The sequence below is a fragment of the Amyelois transitella genome, chromosome 7, assembly GCF_032362555.1.
Source record: "Amyelois transitella isolate CPQ chromosome 7, ilAmyTran1.1, whole genome shotgun sequence".
Taxonomy (NCBI): domain Eukaryota; kingdom Metazoa; phylum Arthropoda; class Insecta; order Lepidoptera; family Pyralidae; genus Amyelois; species Amyelois transitella.
In genome coordinates, this window is record NC_083510.1 from 1,169,667 (window position 1) to 1,185,679 (window position 16,013).

The window sequence follows — 16,013 nt, forward strand, 5'->3', positions numbered from 1 at the left end:
TAGGCTTATAAACTTGGGATTCTCCTTTTAGGCGATGGGCTGGCAACCTGTCACTATTTGAATCTCAATTTTATCTTAAAGCCAGATATGAATGTGGCCTGAATGTGGCCTATGAATCTTTATTTTTTACGGCGCTAACAATATACCCTGAGCAATGACTAGGAAATTTTATTGTTTATATTTTTTATTCTTTAAAAAAAAAAAAAATTCTACCTACAGCCAAAAAACTATGCAAAAATATATCTAATGAAAATTAAAAACTTCCTTTGCATAGTTAACATATAGTGCATATAGTTAACGGTTACATTAACACGGGCCGAAGAGTCATTTAGATTACTAAGTTACAAACCTCCGTTTTGCACTTACATCAAACTCTATTACCATAACCATAAGCACCAATTTTCCTCTATTTCACATCACCTGCAACGGTCAGAACTTTATATAAATTGACCAATTCTCCTTGCTGTAGTTTTAACTCCTATTCATCAGTATTAAGGTTCACTTTCGTTGTATCCAGGGTTGGTTTAAATTGGTAGATATTTAGCATAAATTAGCATGTGTCACAGCGGCGAAGCATGTCGACGAGTGATATCAATCACGGCGCACATTTGTAAGGCCCTAGGCTATGTAGCAGTAAATGAAGGAAACCAGGCGTTCTACATAACGACGGCTAATTTTATAGTCAACACGCCTTAAGGTCTTTTTTCAAAATGGCAGGTATGTTTTAAAAAAAAAACATTATAAATAATAGGCTTAATAATTTGGGATTCTTTTTTAGACGATGTGCTAGCAACATGTCACTATTTTGAATCTCAATTCTATCATTAAGCCAAATAGCTGAACGTGGCCATTCAGTCTTTTCAAGACTGTTGGCTCTGTCTACCCCGTAAGGGGTATAGAAGTGACCGTATGTATGTATAATAGACATGACTGAGTCATGTATACGAGTGTCGACTTTTAGTCAGTCACTATGTCGGCTCTGTCTACACCGTCAGGGATAAAAACGTTATAAAGGTGTGGTACGTATGAGAATTTCAGTGAAAACATATAGTCTGTGCCTACCACTCCGGGAAAATGGTGCTATCATGTGCTAACATTTTTTCATATTCCTACCGGCAAAACCTTATTAAGTTTAAAAATAATAATTATTACAATTGGAATATTCTGTAGATACGATTCGAGTGTGTCATAGTAGGTTTTAAAAGTTAAGTTAGAAATGATTATTCATATACCATTAAGAAACGCTGCCATGTTTAAAAAATACCACAAACATAAATAACATTATCACATTTCTATCCCTTGAGGGGTAGACAGAGCCATCAAAACAGAACAGTCATCAAACTCTCTTCAATACAGCCTTAATTCATGGCCAAAGTAAATCACTAATACTCTGCCAACATCGTACAGAGATGACCCACAAAAAGAGACCTCTTTTTATAAGAGAAGCAAGTTATTTGCTAACTTCATTTGTAAAAGTCCACTATCAGCTGAGAAGGTACATCCTTGTACTGCAATCCTTTACTGCAGCGCAGTTTTCTACTGTCCTTTGGTAGCGACATAAGAAAGTTACATGAAAGCATTAATTACTTAACCATCGGACAAGCCACAGATGGTGGTACAAGTTATAAGAATTAGCAGGTTTTATGAAAAAAAAAATTGTAGATCACGACTTTGCATTATTCTTCATTGCTTTCTCGGAAACAGCCTGAGAAAGTTGTATGTCTCTAACAAACCCACCTTATAATATATATTATTAGAGGCCGCCCGCGACTTCGTCCGCATGGAAACCCTATCATAATTTAACATTCAATCCCGCGGGAACTCCGGGATAAAAAGCCTAAATGTCATTCTGGGTCTTCAGCTACCTACATACCAAATTTTATTGTAATCGGTTCAGTAGTTTTTGCGTGAAAGAGTAACAAACATCCATACTGACATCTTGACATACTCACAAACTTTCGCATTTATAATACGAGTATTAGTAGGATTATGGTCTCTAGTAGTTCTACAACCATTAATAGATAAATTTAGAGGTGTAGTCAAATCATACTGATGTATAATGGGGTTAATATTAACTCATCTATGCAGTATCAACAATCGTCACTATATCCAACATCTATTAAAATTTTTATTATGTGAATACATAATTAATAATATTATGTTACTTTTATCGTTTATTTTCCAAAAGTGTAAGGCCCGGTCTGGTTCCAGAGTAGTCAGGCCTCCTTCCAGGCTATAAACCTGGATTGACAGCCGACAATGGCTCAACATGACTTCCGAAGCTCATCTACGCCGACCGCTTTCACCTTGGACCACACCTCAACTCGGGCAAGACCACAAATGGATGGAGTCCATTTAATCTCGTGGGATTTAATTGCAGCACCTTTCGATTCGCCGCCGGGAACGGCAAGCCATTTATTGGCGGGAAGATTTATTGACGACTTCTCCAATTCTTGGTGATATTTTTATCATTGGTGTTGTGACCAATTGATGTATAATGAAAAAATAAAATTGACTGACTACTCTCTAGACAGATGCAGTTACGGTTCATGAAAGGAGGATGGGGAAAAAAAAATATGTACCGTGTGGTTTCTGGAATCAATAGAAAAATAATCAGGCCACTTTCCCATGAATGTCGTAAAAGGCGAGTAAGGGTTGGGCTTAAACATTTGGAATTCTTCTTTAAGGCGATAAGTTGACAAACAGCTGAACGTGGCCTTTAAGACTTTTGCCTCTGTCTACCCCGCTATGGATATAAACGTGATAATATGTTTGTATGCACGTTAACTTCGACTGATTTTGAATAATTTGCTTAGGGTAGCCTTCTCTCCTCTTTTCATTTCTTCTTCATAATAAGTGTTTGTAAGTAAATATGTCCGGAAGTAAGTACATATAGGTATATGTTATAACTAATTTAATAATTTTCAAAATATTTTTATTACGCTGCAATAATTTCTCCCTTCATGAAATATTTTTTTACATCACGCTTACGCTTTTTGTACATCACCTTATTATATCTTTAGGATAAGTTATTTTTTTTATAATTTTCGTACAAAAAAGTGTATTCTGTCTATCTACTATTACATCTACATAAAATTTTTATGGAATATATTTACAAAAACTCTTTACAGCGAATTCATTCAGTCATAACACGCCTGTGGTCAACTCATTCCCGATATGTGAAGAGCGACTCAATATAAAAAGCTCTAGAATTCGGCGCTGATTTTAAAATTGCATCGGTAAAGCCAAGTGGAATGCATCAATGCTTCTGCACTGCATTTGCAGAGTGATATTGGATTGACTTTGTGCTGTTTCGATTATTTGATTGGTTGTTGAAAAAATGTCGTGTGGTTCCCGGCACCAATAGAAAAAAGAATGGGACCACTCCATCTCTTTCTCGTGGATGTCGTAAAAGGCGACTAAAGGATAGGCTTACAAACTTGGGATTCTTCTTTTAGGGGACAGACTAGCAACCTCTCACTATTTGAATCTCAATTCTATCATTAAGCCAAATAGCTGAACGTGGCCTATCAGTCTTTTCAAGACGCTCTGTCTAGCCCACAAGGGATACCTATAGACGTGATCATATGTATGTATGTTGAAGAAATGGAGCGGGTTTTTTTTTAGTTACATGTGGGTTTGCTTGATTTTTCTGCAAGTTAATAGACATTACTCCTGTGTAGTGTATGTCGCAAAACGATTTCCTACAATTAAAACCTTTCAGAGGAAAGAAATGACTTTCAACACTTGGGCTATGTTAAGCTTGATGGCTTTAACATACAATGAAAAATCACACAGTGGTTTTATAATAATAAATAAATATATACGGGACAATTTACCCGCGTTGAGTTAGCCTCGAAGAAAGTTCGAGACTTGTGTTACGAGATACTAATTCAATGATACTATAATTTATAATAATACTTATATACCTAAATAAATCGTTGCTCCATACCCTGGCCGGGATTCAAACCCTGGACCTGCGTGTGTTACAGTCAAACACACAAGTCTGTAATATTTTAAAATTCTTCTCCCACAAATTAACCCAAACTTCTAATTAGAAAGCAGCTTTCCTTCCCCGTCTAAAAAAGCCCTTTAGAAAGCTCTCACGGTATAATTAGAGGCACATGTTGTCTCCAATAATTACTGAAGAAATATGCCCCGTGAAATTTTAATTGTATCGGAAACACATGTTCAATGCGGATGAAATTATGATTTGTGTGGTGAGGGCGGGTTTGGAATTTTTTCAACTTAAAAATATGAATTAGTCTTTTTCTTTTCTTGATAATTTTTTTTTATTAATTTTTCAAATTATCTTCTTAGCCGTGTGGTTCCTGGGAACTCAGAAAAGGACTCAATCTTTTTCCCATTATTCCTGCGGTAATTAAAAAATAACGGCTATTTGAAAGCTCGAATAATTAACTATATTCATAAAAAATAAACAAAATAGAAAAGGGTATGTTGAGATGGTTCGGTCATGTGGAGAGGATGAATGAAAACAGGTTGACTAAGCAGATATACAAGGAGAGTGTGGAGGGAAAGGTCGGGGTGGGAAGACCTAGACGAACATATCTTGATCAAATTAAGGACGTCCTGGTGAAGGGTCAGGTCAAAAGTGCCCGAAACCGCCGAGCTTGCATGAAGAGAGTTATGAATGTGGATGAAGCAAAGGAAGTATGCAGGGATCGTGGCAAGTGGAAAGAGGTAGTCTCTGCCTACCCCTCCGGGAAAGAGGCGTGAGTTTATGTATGTATGTATGTAATAAACAAAATTGATTTAGTTCCCCGACCTAACCAATTTTGGGAATAACCATAACAGACCAACGGACTTTCGCATAATATTTAATTAATAAGTAGGAATTTATTTGCGAACTAGCTGTTGCCCGCGACTTCGTCCGCGTTAATTTCGAGTTGAATCTTAATCATTTTATATATATTAAAGGCGTTCAAACAATTTAATTTGAAAAAGTCTGAAGACCATTGGGGTATGTCTGTTAGTATCATAAGTCAAATCATTATTGCATCTGATCTAGCTTTTATATTTAATTAATGTATTGATGAGGGTATTTTTCCAAATTTAATGAAATGTAGTAAATTAATACCTTTATTAAAAAAAGGGGAGAAGTCCTTGGCAATTATAGGCCTATTTCTATATTGCCAGTTTTGAGCAAGGTGTTTGAGAAGATGATGCTTAATCAAATGCAACAATATTTTAAAATCAATAACATTTTCCATTCCCAACAATATGGGTTCACTGCCGGGAAGTCCACCACTGATGCGGGAGTAGCACTTGTTACTCAAATCTATGACGCGTGCGAGAGCTCACAGGATTCAGTTTGAGTCTTTAGCGATCTCTCTAAAGCATTTGATTGCGTAGATCATCAGACACTTTTGCGTAAACTTCGTCAATATGGGTTTGACCACAAATCAACTAAACTAATGACATCCTATTTGACTGATAGGCTTCACACTGTAGATATTAATGGAGTAAAATCAAGCGGATCAAGCGTCTCAATGGGTGTTCCTCAGGGCTCAATTTTAGGACCATTCCTCTTCTTGGTATATGTCAATGACCTGCCTTTTATGGTGGAAAAACAGGCGGGTATAGTGCTCTTTGCCGATGACACTTCTTTAATATTTAAATTAGATCGCCATAGCGTAAATGTAAGTTCGGTTAATATCATACTGTCGGCCATATCTATCTGGTTCTCAACCAACAATCTTCTTTTAAATGCTAATAAGACCCAATGCATTAAATTTACCCTTCCAAACGTAAGGCAGGCCAATACTGACATAATACTGGAAGGCCAGAAATTAGAATTTGTTGAAAATACAAAGTTTTTAGGAATTATAATTGATGCAAAGCTACAGTGGGGTGCTCATATTTCTAAACTTTCCAATAGACTTAGCTCTGCCGCTTATGCTGTTAGGAGGATCCGACAATTGACAGATGTAGCTACAGCTAGGCTTGTTCATTTCAGCTATTTTCATAGCTTGTTATCTTATGGTTTACTTTTATGGGGTAGCGCGGCTGATATACAAACTATTTTTATAATTCAGAAAAGGGCCGTTAGCGCAATTTACGGCTTAGGACCAAGAGACTCGTTAAGACAACTCTTTAAGAAAATAAACATACCTACAGTAGCGTCCCAGTACATTTTTGATCTTATAATGTATGTTAGGAAAAATACCTCTTTTTTTCAAAAAGTTAGTGCCACAACTGATAGAAATTTACGTAATAAACATAAATAAGTCATGCCGTTTCATAGGCTTAGCAAAGTCAGTAAATCATTTATGGGGAACTGTATACGATTTTATAATAGGTTGTCGGAGTCTGTTCTTGATATGCCCAACCGAAAATTCAAAGATTATGTTAAGAAAGTACTTTGTGAGAAGGCTTATTATAGGACTGATGATTACCTTAATGATAAAAACATCTGGCTCGAGCTTGGCACAGGAACCTCGTAATTAATTGTAGTTTGATTTGATCTTAAATCAAAATTCAGTACACTCTGTACATAAATCTTTTTAAAATTGGCAATCCATAAAATATATATATATATATTTTTCTTTTTTCAATATTCAATCTCATATATAAATCTGAACAATCTGTATTCTCTCGTCCACATTCTATTCTAAGTTTAATTAATATTGTAAAGTTGACGTTGTTGAAGAAAATGCTGCAGTGCAGTTTGTTACCGCTTCTTCTGCACTGACGCCTTGGAAGCGGCAGTAAACTTAGTTTTTAAGTAATTTATTTGACGTCAACCAATGTTGTTAAACAATACGTTTTGACAATTATTAAGCGATATATAGTATCCTATAATAATGAATAAAAATTTTGAATTTTAATTCTGAATTTGAATTTGAGATACAGACAGACAGACAGACAAAAAATGTAAAAAAAAATTCTCTATCCGTTTCAGTCAAAATATTAAATGTACAGACAAAATATTTTTACCGTTTTATTATATGTAGTATTTTGATTTTCAGTTTTTTTAAATAAAATACTCAAACAATACAAAAAAAAAATACTAAAAAAAAAAAAAATATCTTGTAATTGTTGGGATTCGAACTTGGACCGCCAACTTCACAGTCTCACAGGCTAACCACTGGACCATCGAGGCCGTTGCGTTGATGGCGAAATTAATGTAGACTACATACATATGGTTACGTCTATATCCCTTGCGGGGTAGACAGAGCCAACAGGCTTAAAACGACTGAATGGCCACGTTCAGCTATTTGACTTAATGATAGAATTGAGATTCAAAAAGTGATAGGTTGCTCGCCCATCGCCTAAAAAAGAATCCCAAGTTTGTAAGCCCATCCCTTAGTCGCCTTTCACTTATATTTATATGTTATAGGTATAATGCTGTCGTATAATGATAAATGACTTTGAATTTTTAATTTCATAACTTATTTGCAGGCAAACTGATGCCTTGAGTTCATTCAAATGTCGATAACTTTTTTTTTAGTGAACCGATTTTGATGAAACAAACTTTAAATGTTATTTTGAGTTAAAACAAAGCAATTGGTGAAAGTTTGAAGTAAATCGGTTCAGTACTTTCGGAGATAATCGTGATCATACATACAGACAGACAAGAAATTAAAAAAAAATATTTTTGCTTTCTATTATTCATTCTAAGTGTCCCTCTATCCATTTCAGTCAAAAATACTAAATGTACAGACAAAATATTTTTACTGTTTTATTATATTAAATTATATTAAATTATTATATTAAATAATATGTAAGATTAAATATTCTAGTATATGTAATTTAGTCTTTCAGGCTAACTCCACGTACCTGCGTCGTTCTATATTTAAAATCAACATTCTAATCCAATTAACATAACACTCTATTAAAAAAAATCCCTTAAAAAATCCCAACATGTCATTTATTATTCAAACCCGCATTAACCCGTTTGATGTGGGTCACGGTCGAAATTAAACCATTTAAAATACATGGCTACGTATGAATAGGTAAACGACACCGTCACGTGTAACCAAAGCTATTTCTGATCGATATTTGGAGGGTTAAACGGGTGTACGTTACTAAAATACAGTGGTTATGCCGTGTGGTTCCCAGCACTTATGAATAAGAGCACTCCATCTCAGTCCCAAGGATTTCGCTCAAGGAAGAATACGTGGATTTCTACGACATCTAGTCAAGCTTCCATGTTGGTTTTGTAGCAAAGAGAAATAGAAGAGAATAGATTTATTTTCAAAATTTGATACAAGGTATAATTTATTGACGTCACATCACTTAAATCTAATTATAACTACTACCGCTTCCAAAGCGCATGTGTAGAAGAAGCGGCGGAACAAACTACACTGCAGCATTTTCATCGGACGTCAATTTACAAATACAGATCTCTTAAATCTAAATCGTGGACGAATGCACATTGTCTACATTAAAAAACATTAATAAATGTAGAAATCAATACGAAATCATAGTGTGCACCAGCTACCTTAGCACGGCTCGGGCGACGCCAATTTTATCGCGCGAAAAACTATCGCTGTTTCGCTTTCCACTATGAGGTGTAACGAGACAGCAATAGCTTTTCTACATAGTGTACCGAATTTTAATTTGTAACTATCTACAAAAGGAGGACGTCCTGGTAAAGGGTCAGGTCAAAGTACCCGAAACCGCCGAGCTTGCATGAAGAGAGTTATGAATGTGGATGAAGCGAAGGAAGTGTGCAGAGATCGTGGCAAGCGGAAAAAGGTAGTCTCTGCCTACCGCTCCGGGTAAGAGGCGTGATTTTATGTACCTATGTATGTATTTACCTACAAAACAATATGAAATTAACAGTCAAAGCAACGACCAAAGCTAGTTTCGTTTGAGCCGTACAAATTACGCAAGCAAATTAAAGCCACCGTTAAACGTCAACAGTATTGTAAATATAATATGCAAATGAACATAAAGCTACATCAAAGCCTTTGTCAACGTTATAAAGCTTCAAATTAGTATTATTAACAAGAGGCCATGGAAATTTCTGTGAGAGAAAATCCCGGTTTGTCAGCGCGGCAACTATTAATTAGAATGTAATTTTCATATAAGACGTACATACATACATATAGTCACGTCTATATCCCTTGCGGAGTAGACAGAGCCATCAGAATTGAATAGACTGATAGGCCACGTTCAGCTTTTTGGCTTGATGTTATTATTGCGATTCGAATAGTGACAGAAAAAAAAAGTAAAAGAAGAGTCCCAAGATTATAAGTCTATCACTTAGTCGCCTTTTACAACATAAATTTATACGGGACAAATTACACAGATTGAGTAAGTCGCGAAGTAAGTTCGAAACTTGTGGTACGAGATACTAACTCAACGATATTATATTTTATAATAAATACATAGATAGATAAACATCCATAACCCAGACCATACAGAGAAAATTCGTTTCTCATCATGCCCTGACCGGGATTCGAACCCGGGACCTCCATTGCCACAGATAAGCGTATTACCACTGCGCCACAGAGGCCGTCAAAATGATGAGTTTCAACAACCATTTAGAGACTAATACTAGATATATCTTGACAAAATAATCTACCTAAGATTTACCTATCTAGATAGATCTAAGCTAAAGCTAGATTAATCTTGTCGATAAGGAACCGGCGCGAGTTGATTGCGTCTGATAGGTTTATCAGCCTATCAGATTGTGGGAAACTGGGTTGTGTCAACCCTACTGGACCCGATACTTATTTTAGTGATACATACATACAAACATATAATTACGTCTATACCCCTTGCTGGGTAGACAGATTCAACAATCTTGTAAAGATTGATAGGCCACGTTCAGCTGTTTGGCTTAATGATCGAATTGATATTCAAATAGTGACAGGTTGCTAGCCCATCGCCTAAAAGAAGTATCCCAAGTCTGAAACCCTATAGTCGCCTTATACGACATCCATTAAAATGAGTCGGAGTGGTTCCATTATTTTTTTTTGTTTTTTTATTGGTGCCGGGAATCACAAAGCACATATATAAACGTATATATGATAACATAATCTTGATATAATTTAATACTAGCAGCAGTAAGTATAATACATAACTCCCGCATTTAATGTAAATATCTTTTTAACGGTGGAAGGTCTTAGAGACTACATCTTTCTACTAGCTATGATTCAGGAATCAATGAAGTATGCAGGCATACTTCATCAATATTCATAACTTGAATATTATAATTATACAAAAGTGTCAATTCATCACACTAATAATAAAAAGAGAAGATGTTTATTTAAGTCTGTAACGAATTAACTCAAGATCTTCTTACTGGACTGGTATTTACAAAATTTGGCATAGATATGGAATAGACCTTCGGAAATGCAAAGGTTTTTTTTGAAATTTATCTATAAATATAAAATCAAAAGCTAGTTTGTTATGTTCTCGGAACGGTCATATTAGTCTTTATGTTCATCATAAATTAAGTTTTTATGTACTTAATATAAGTATCAACCTAGCTGAGCGTGGCCTATCAGTCTATTCAAGACTGTTGGCTATGTCTACCCCACAGGGGATATAGACGTGACCATATGTATGTATGTATATATAAGTATCAACCGATTTATAAATTTAAATCGACTCAAGGGTTTGTAATAGACTTTTCTATTTAAATTCAAAATTCTCAATTTACTTACCAAATATCAACTTGACGAGTTATTAAAACGGATATCATCGATTTAACGTCAATCAAACTTATCATCATTGGAGTGTAATCCAATTCCACCCTATTATTTCCTACTTAACGCAAAAGGATGAAATTCACAATAAAACCCTGAGCCCTTTTGAAATCCGAAACGCTTCCTTGGCATAGAAAAATGTTAATAAAAATAAAAAATGCTTGGGAACAAGAATAGTCAATAGTCACTCCATTTTGTGTTTGCTGAGTAAACCACATGAGGTTCCGTATCAAGTTACCTCAGTAACAAGCAACGGAATAAATACGGCTGTCAGAAATTGATAAAATTCCACTGCGCGTGAAGTACCAATTAGTATGACCGAGGCTGGAATAAAAATAGTTATGGATAATGAAACTAACGATGACACAGTTAATATTAATGATAAAGCAGATAATGTAGTAGAAGTAGGTAGCCCGCAGGAGCATCCCAAGTTGAGTGAACTTCACTAACCTATATGTTCACAATGGTTCATTGTTTTTAAGCGTTGAGAAATTTTTAAGCATGTCACAGTGCAAACACAGATAAGTACTGGTAAAATGGGAGTAATGAGACTGGCTTAGTGTTAATTGATTGTGATAAATTTTATATAGGGTATGAACACTTTGGTAGAAATTTATGGTACGAGATAGGGTTTTATTTATGTTTTGTTGGTTCAGTGACTTTACATCTTCGTTAGGCTTAATACGTAGAAAATTATCATAAGCTACAATATTTTTAAAGCTTTTTTAACGGCTGAACTAATTTTGATCGATGAAGCCAGAATCGAGGCGTATAAGGGGTAATGTTACCTGAAAAACAACGTCTAAAACATATGTTTCTTTTTTTATAGATAATGAAGTCTAAAATGTGCCTTGTTTCCTATATTTTTTTTTCTAAAAGGCATTTACTGACATGCATAGTAAATACTCAATATTCAGATTTCTGTTAAAAAATATTACTAAATTTTGTGTAAAAATAAAATTGGAACAATTATACTTTTTATCTTTATTTACTATAAATCTTTTCATTCCAAATGTGAACTGTCACTTACATGCTAGAGCGATGAAAGCCGTCACGCGCAGTACTGGCGGTGTGCCAGTGTGGATAAGAAACAGCGTGATAAGGGAATGTTGTGATGTGAAAGAAGATATAGTGACAGGAATAGAAAAAGGAAAGGGAAGGTGCCGTGTGGTTCCTGGTACCAATAGAAAAAAATAATAGGACCACTCCATCTCTTTCCCATGGATGTCATAAAAAGCGACTAAAGGACAGGCTTATATACTTGGGATTCCTCTTTTAGGCGATGGGCTAGCAACATGTCACTATTTAAATAAATATAAATATAAATATATACGGGACAAATTACACTGATTGAGTTAGCCTCGAAGTAAGTTCGAGACTTGTGTTACGAGATACTAACTAAACGATACTATATTTTATTATAAATACTTATATAGATAAACATCCAAGACCCAGGCCAATCGGAGAAAGTTCGTTTCTCATCATGCCCTGGCCGGGATTTGAACCCGGGACCCCCGATGTCACAGACAAGCGCACTACCGCTGCGCCACAGAGGCCGTCAAAGAAAATTTGAATCTCAATTCTATCATTAAGCCAAATGGCTGAACGTGGCCGATCAGTCATTTCAAAACCGTTGGCTCTGTCTACCCTACAAGGGATATAGACGTGACCATATAATTGTATGTTATTTTATACCAAAATGTTATTGTAGTATTTACCTTAATTATTTGAGAACATTTTAAGGTTATAAAGTGGCCAAAGCTATAGTTGACAACTTCAGAAAAGGGAATAAGACGGAAGCAGGAAGATTTATTTGTCCCGTTAGCCTACGGGACCCCAAAGAGTGTTTACCACATAAACCAAGTTAAGAAATAAAATTTAAAACCTCTTCAAAGTTTTCTATAAAAATATCAAAAACTCTTCTCATGGTAACAAAATAAAAAAGTTTCAACACTGAAGTTTGCAGCGGCTGACAATGTTATGCAAATCGCTCCGAGACTAGTTGTGACTCAGTGGTTCAGCTTATATTATGAGCTGTCAGTTCTTGTGACTCAGATTTAAAAATGTTATTCTTTATAAGTAGGTCTACAGGACAAGCATTATAATTTGTTGTTGGTAAAAAATAAGTTTTATAACTAATAAAATTATTTTCAGAATATTTCGCACAGGTGCAAACTTTGAAATATGTAATAAGATTATCAATATTATAAACATTATTATCACAACTTTTTTAGAGCCCAGAGTATAAATAAATAAATATAAACGGGACTAATAACAATGATTGAGTTAGCCTCGAAGTAAGTTTGAGGACTTGTGTTACGAGATACTAACTCATAGATACTATATTTTATAATAAATACTTAAATAGATAAACATCCAAGACCCAGGCCAATCAGAAAAAGTTCTTTTCTCATGCCCTGGCCGGGATTCGAATCCGGGACCTCTGGTGTCACAAACAAGCGTACCTACTACCGCTGCGCCACAGAGGCCGTATACCATCAGTATACTATACAGTATACCATTATACCATTGACCATGGATCCTTTATTGGATGAGTCAGGTTTTTACACGATGTTTTCCCTCATCGTCAGTGCATCGTGAACTCCTGAAGTGGTTAGTAAAATTGACCTGATAAAAAAATGAAAAACGACAAACTAATTTTGGGTTCATTCCAATTTGGTCACCTGGGTGATCGAATTCCACATTTCAAACATGCACACATACATACATACATATATTCACGTCTATATCCCATGCGGGGTAGACAGAGCCAACAGTCTTAAAAATATTGATCGGCCACGTTCAGCTGTTTGGCTTAATGGTTAAATTGAGATTTTAAACAACGAACAAATTATACGAATGCAGCAGCTGTTTTTTTTTTTAAAGTACAAAAGTTTGGCATTGGCTGTCAGAATTGACATTTAATTGAAACAAATAGCGAAGGTAGAAGCAATGTACCGGTTAATTGGCGGCAGATGGTTACAGAAACACCAAATTAAACGCGATTCGGTACGGGGAAGAGCGCATGCGTGATTTGTGGGCCAGTTTCCGATTGCTTATGACGGATGGCTTGGAACACATCCACTTTTAATTATACCGTAATTTATGCTCAAAAGTTTCATGTTTTAATGTGCATGACTCAAAAAGGGGCTAAAATTATAAAACTTTACCATTTTCATGGCAATGCTGCCAGCCTTCTGGGCACGCTTGTTTATGCTATGCAGGTACTGTTCAATTTGTAAATTAAACTTTAGTTTGCAATTATCTTCTTTCTTTCTTTTTTATAAGTAGTTGTAGCTTTTGTTTCCTTTTTCATTAAAAGATTTGTTTTTATGCGATGTTTCACTTGTCACTATCTAGTTACATACCTACATATAATCACGTCTATATCCCTTGCGGGGTATACAGAGCCAAGAGTCTTGAAAAGACCGATTGACCACGTTCAGCTGTTTGACTTAATGATAGAACTGAGGTTCAAATAGTGACAGGTTGCTAGCCTGTCGCCTAAAAGAAGAATCCTAAGTTTATAAGCATATCCTTTAGTCGTCTTTTACATCTATCAATCTATCGATCGGAAAGAGATAGAGTGGTCGTTTTCTTTTTGCTATTGCTGCCGGGAACTTCAACGCGAGTTTCAATTCCATCTTTAAGACATCTGTATGTGTGTTTAGAAAGAAATCCGTTAGTCTTTTTCTTTTCATTCAAAGACCACACAGCATCAATTAATACCTAGAACCATAAAAAAATTGTAACATTCCGAAAGTATTTACTAGAATCAATTATATCATCAACGTATGCACGAATCTCCTTTATGCTCAGTTCGTGAGGCCGACATAAAACGGACTGGGATTCGACCACCAGTATGACTCTGCATACCTTAAGAGGTAGCATATCAGTGGCATAACTATCTCCGTTCTGAGGAATGGATGGTGTGTGGTCCAAGTTATGAGCGAACACAATTAATTTTTGATTAGTTTGTTTCTATAGATACTGATGGGAGATGCTTTGTGTAAAAATCTGACTTAACTTATAACTTAAAATACATAGGGTTATGCTTAAAAAAAGACTTATGGCTCCTTTTTAGAGAGGTAAGATTGCTTTCTCTCATTTTCAATAGCGGAGGAACATGAACACAAGCAAAAATTTAACAAAGTAAATTTTACAACTTACGCAGAAATACAAAAGCAGAAAGCCCTGGCCAGGATTCTACCGACCTACTATCGCTGCGCCACAGAGGCCGTAAAATCATTTTATACTCACGGACAAAATCACCTTTGACAGATGGGTAGGCGCTATCATGGCGCATCGTTGTTAAATTATTTTAAAACAACTATGAAAAATAGAAAGAAAATTTGATGATCGTCGATCAACACGTCACATTCCAAAATTTCAAATGAAAAATTCTAATGCAAAATTAAATTTTACTATTTTCAAATTGTAAAGGTGTTCGCTCTTTTCTCTTACTTCTTATAACTTAGACCAAACCATAAATTGTCGTCTGACAGATGTAACTCAGATGGTATCGGAAGCATCCAGCTGAGATCAGCCGATAACATTATCAAATAATTCGTGTCCCAAATATCACAAACACCCAACATATAGAAGTCCAAATAAATTGGGCTGCCTGAATTAATTAAAACAAATGACCTATCCGCGTTAGTACATTTTATTTTTATTTATTTTTATTAAACTTCTGTATCTGATTTTAAGTGGAAGATTAAGAGCCTGAGAACAGGTGATGTATTATACCATACATTTTGAGGTTATTTTAAACATGAAAGGGGAAAAGAGATTAATGAAATATTTGCTAATGAGTAACATAATTTGTTGCAGTTAAATAAGTACCAAAGTGTTTGTGAAATTGTAAGTTGTTAAAATTTTATAATTGTACATAGGTACGTATCTACATACAAAAAAATCACGCCTTTTTCGGCACAGTAAAAACGGTTTAAATGCGTGTGGCGCAAAAAGGGCACAGGTTCGAATCCCAACTCGTCCATGTACCAATGACTATTTTCAAAGTTATGAACATTAGTTTGAATACCAATTAATGCTCTTACGGTGACGGAAAACATCGTGAGGAAACCTGCACATTTAAGCAACTGCATGGTGTAACCATGATCGATCCAGTACCCTGCAAAGGTTGCGGAGGTCAGATGGGAGTCGCTCCGTGTAAAATCCTTAATCACCCAATTCAGGATCCATGCTCAAAGGCATACTCAGGACTCCTCTCCAATGAAGTTAGGATGCAACCTGGACTAAAGTCAGGAGGAAGGTTTAGAACCTTACTGAATATTATGCTATAATGTTCTACGAATTATGCTATAATGT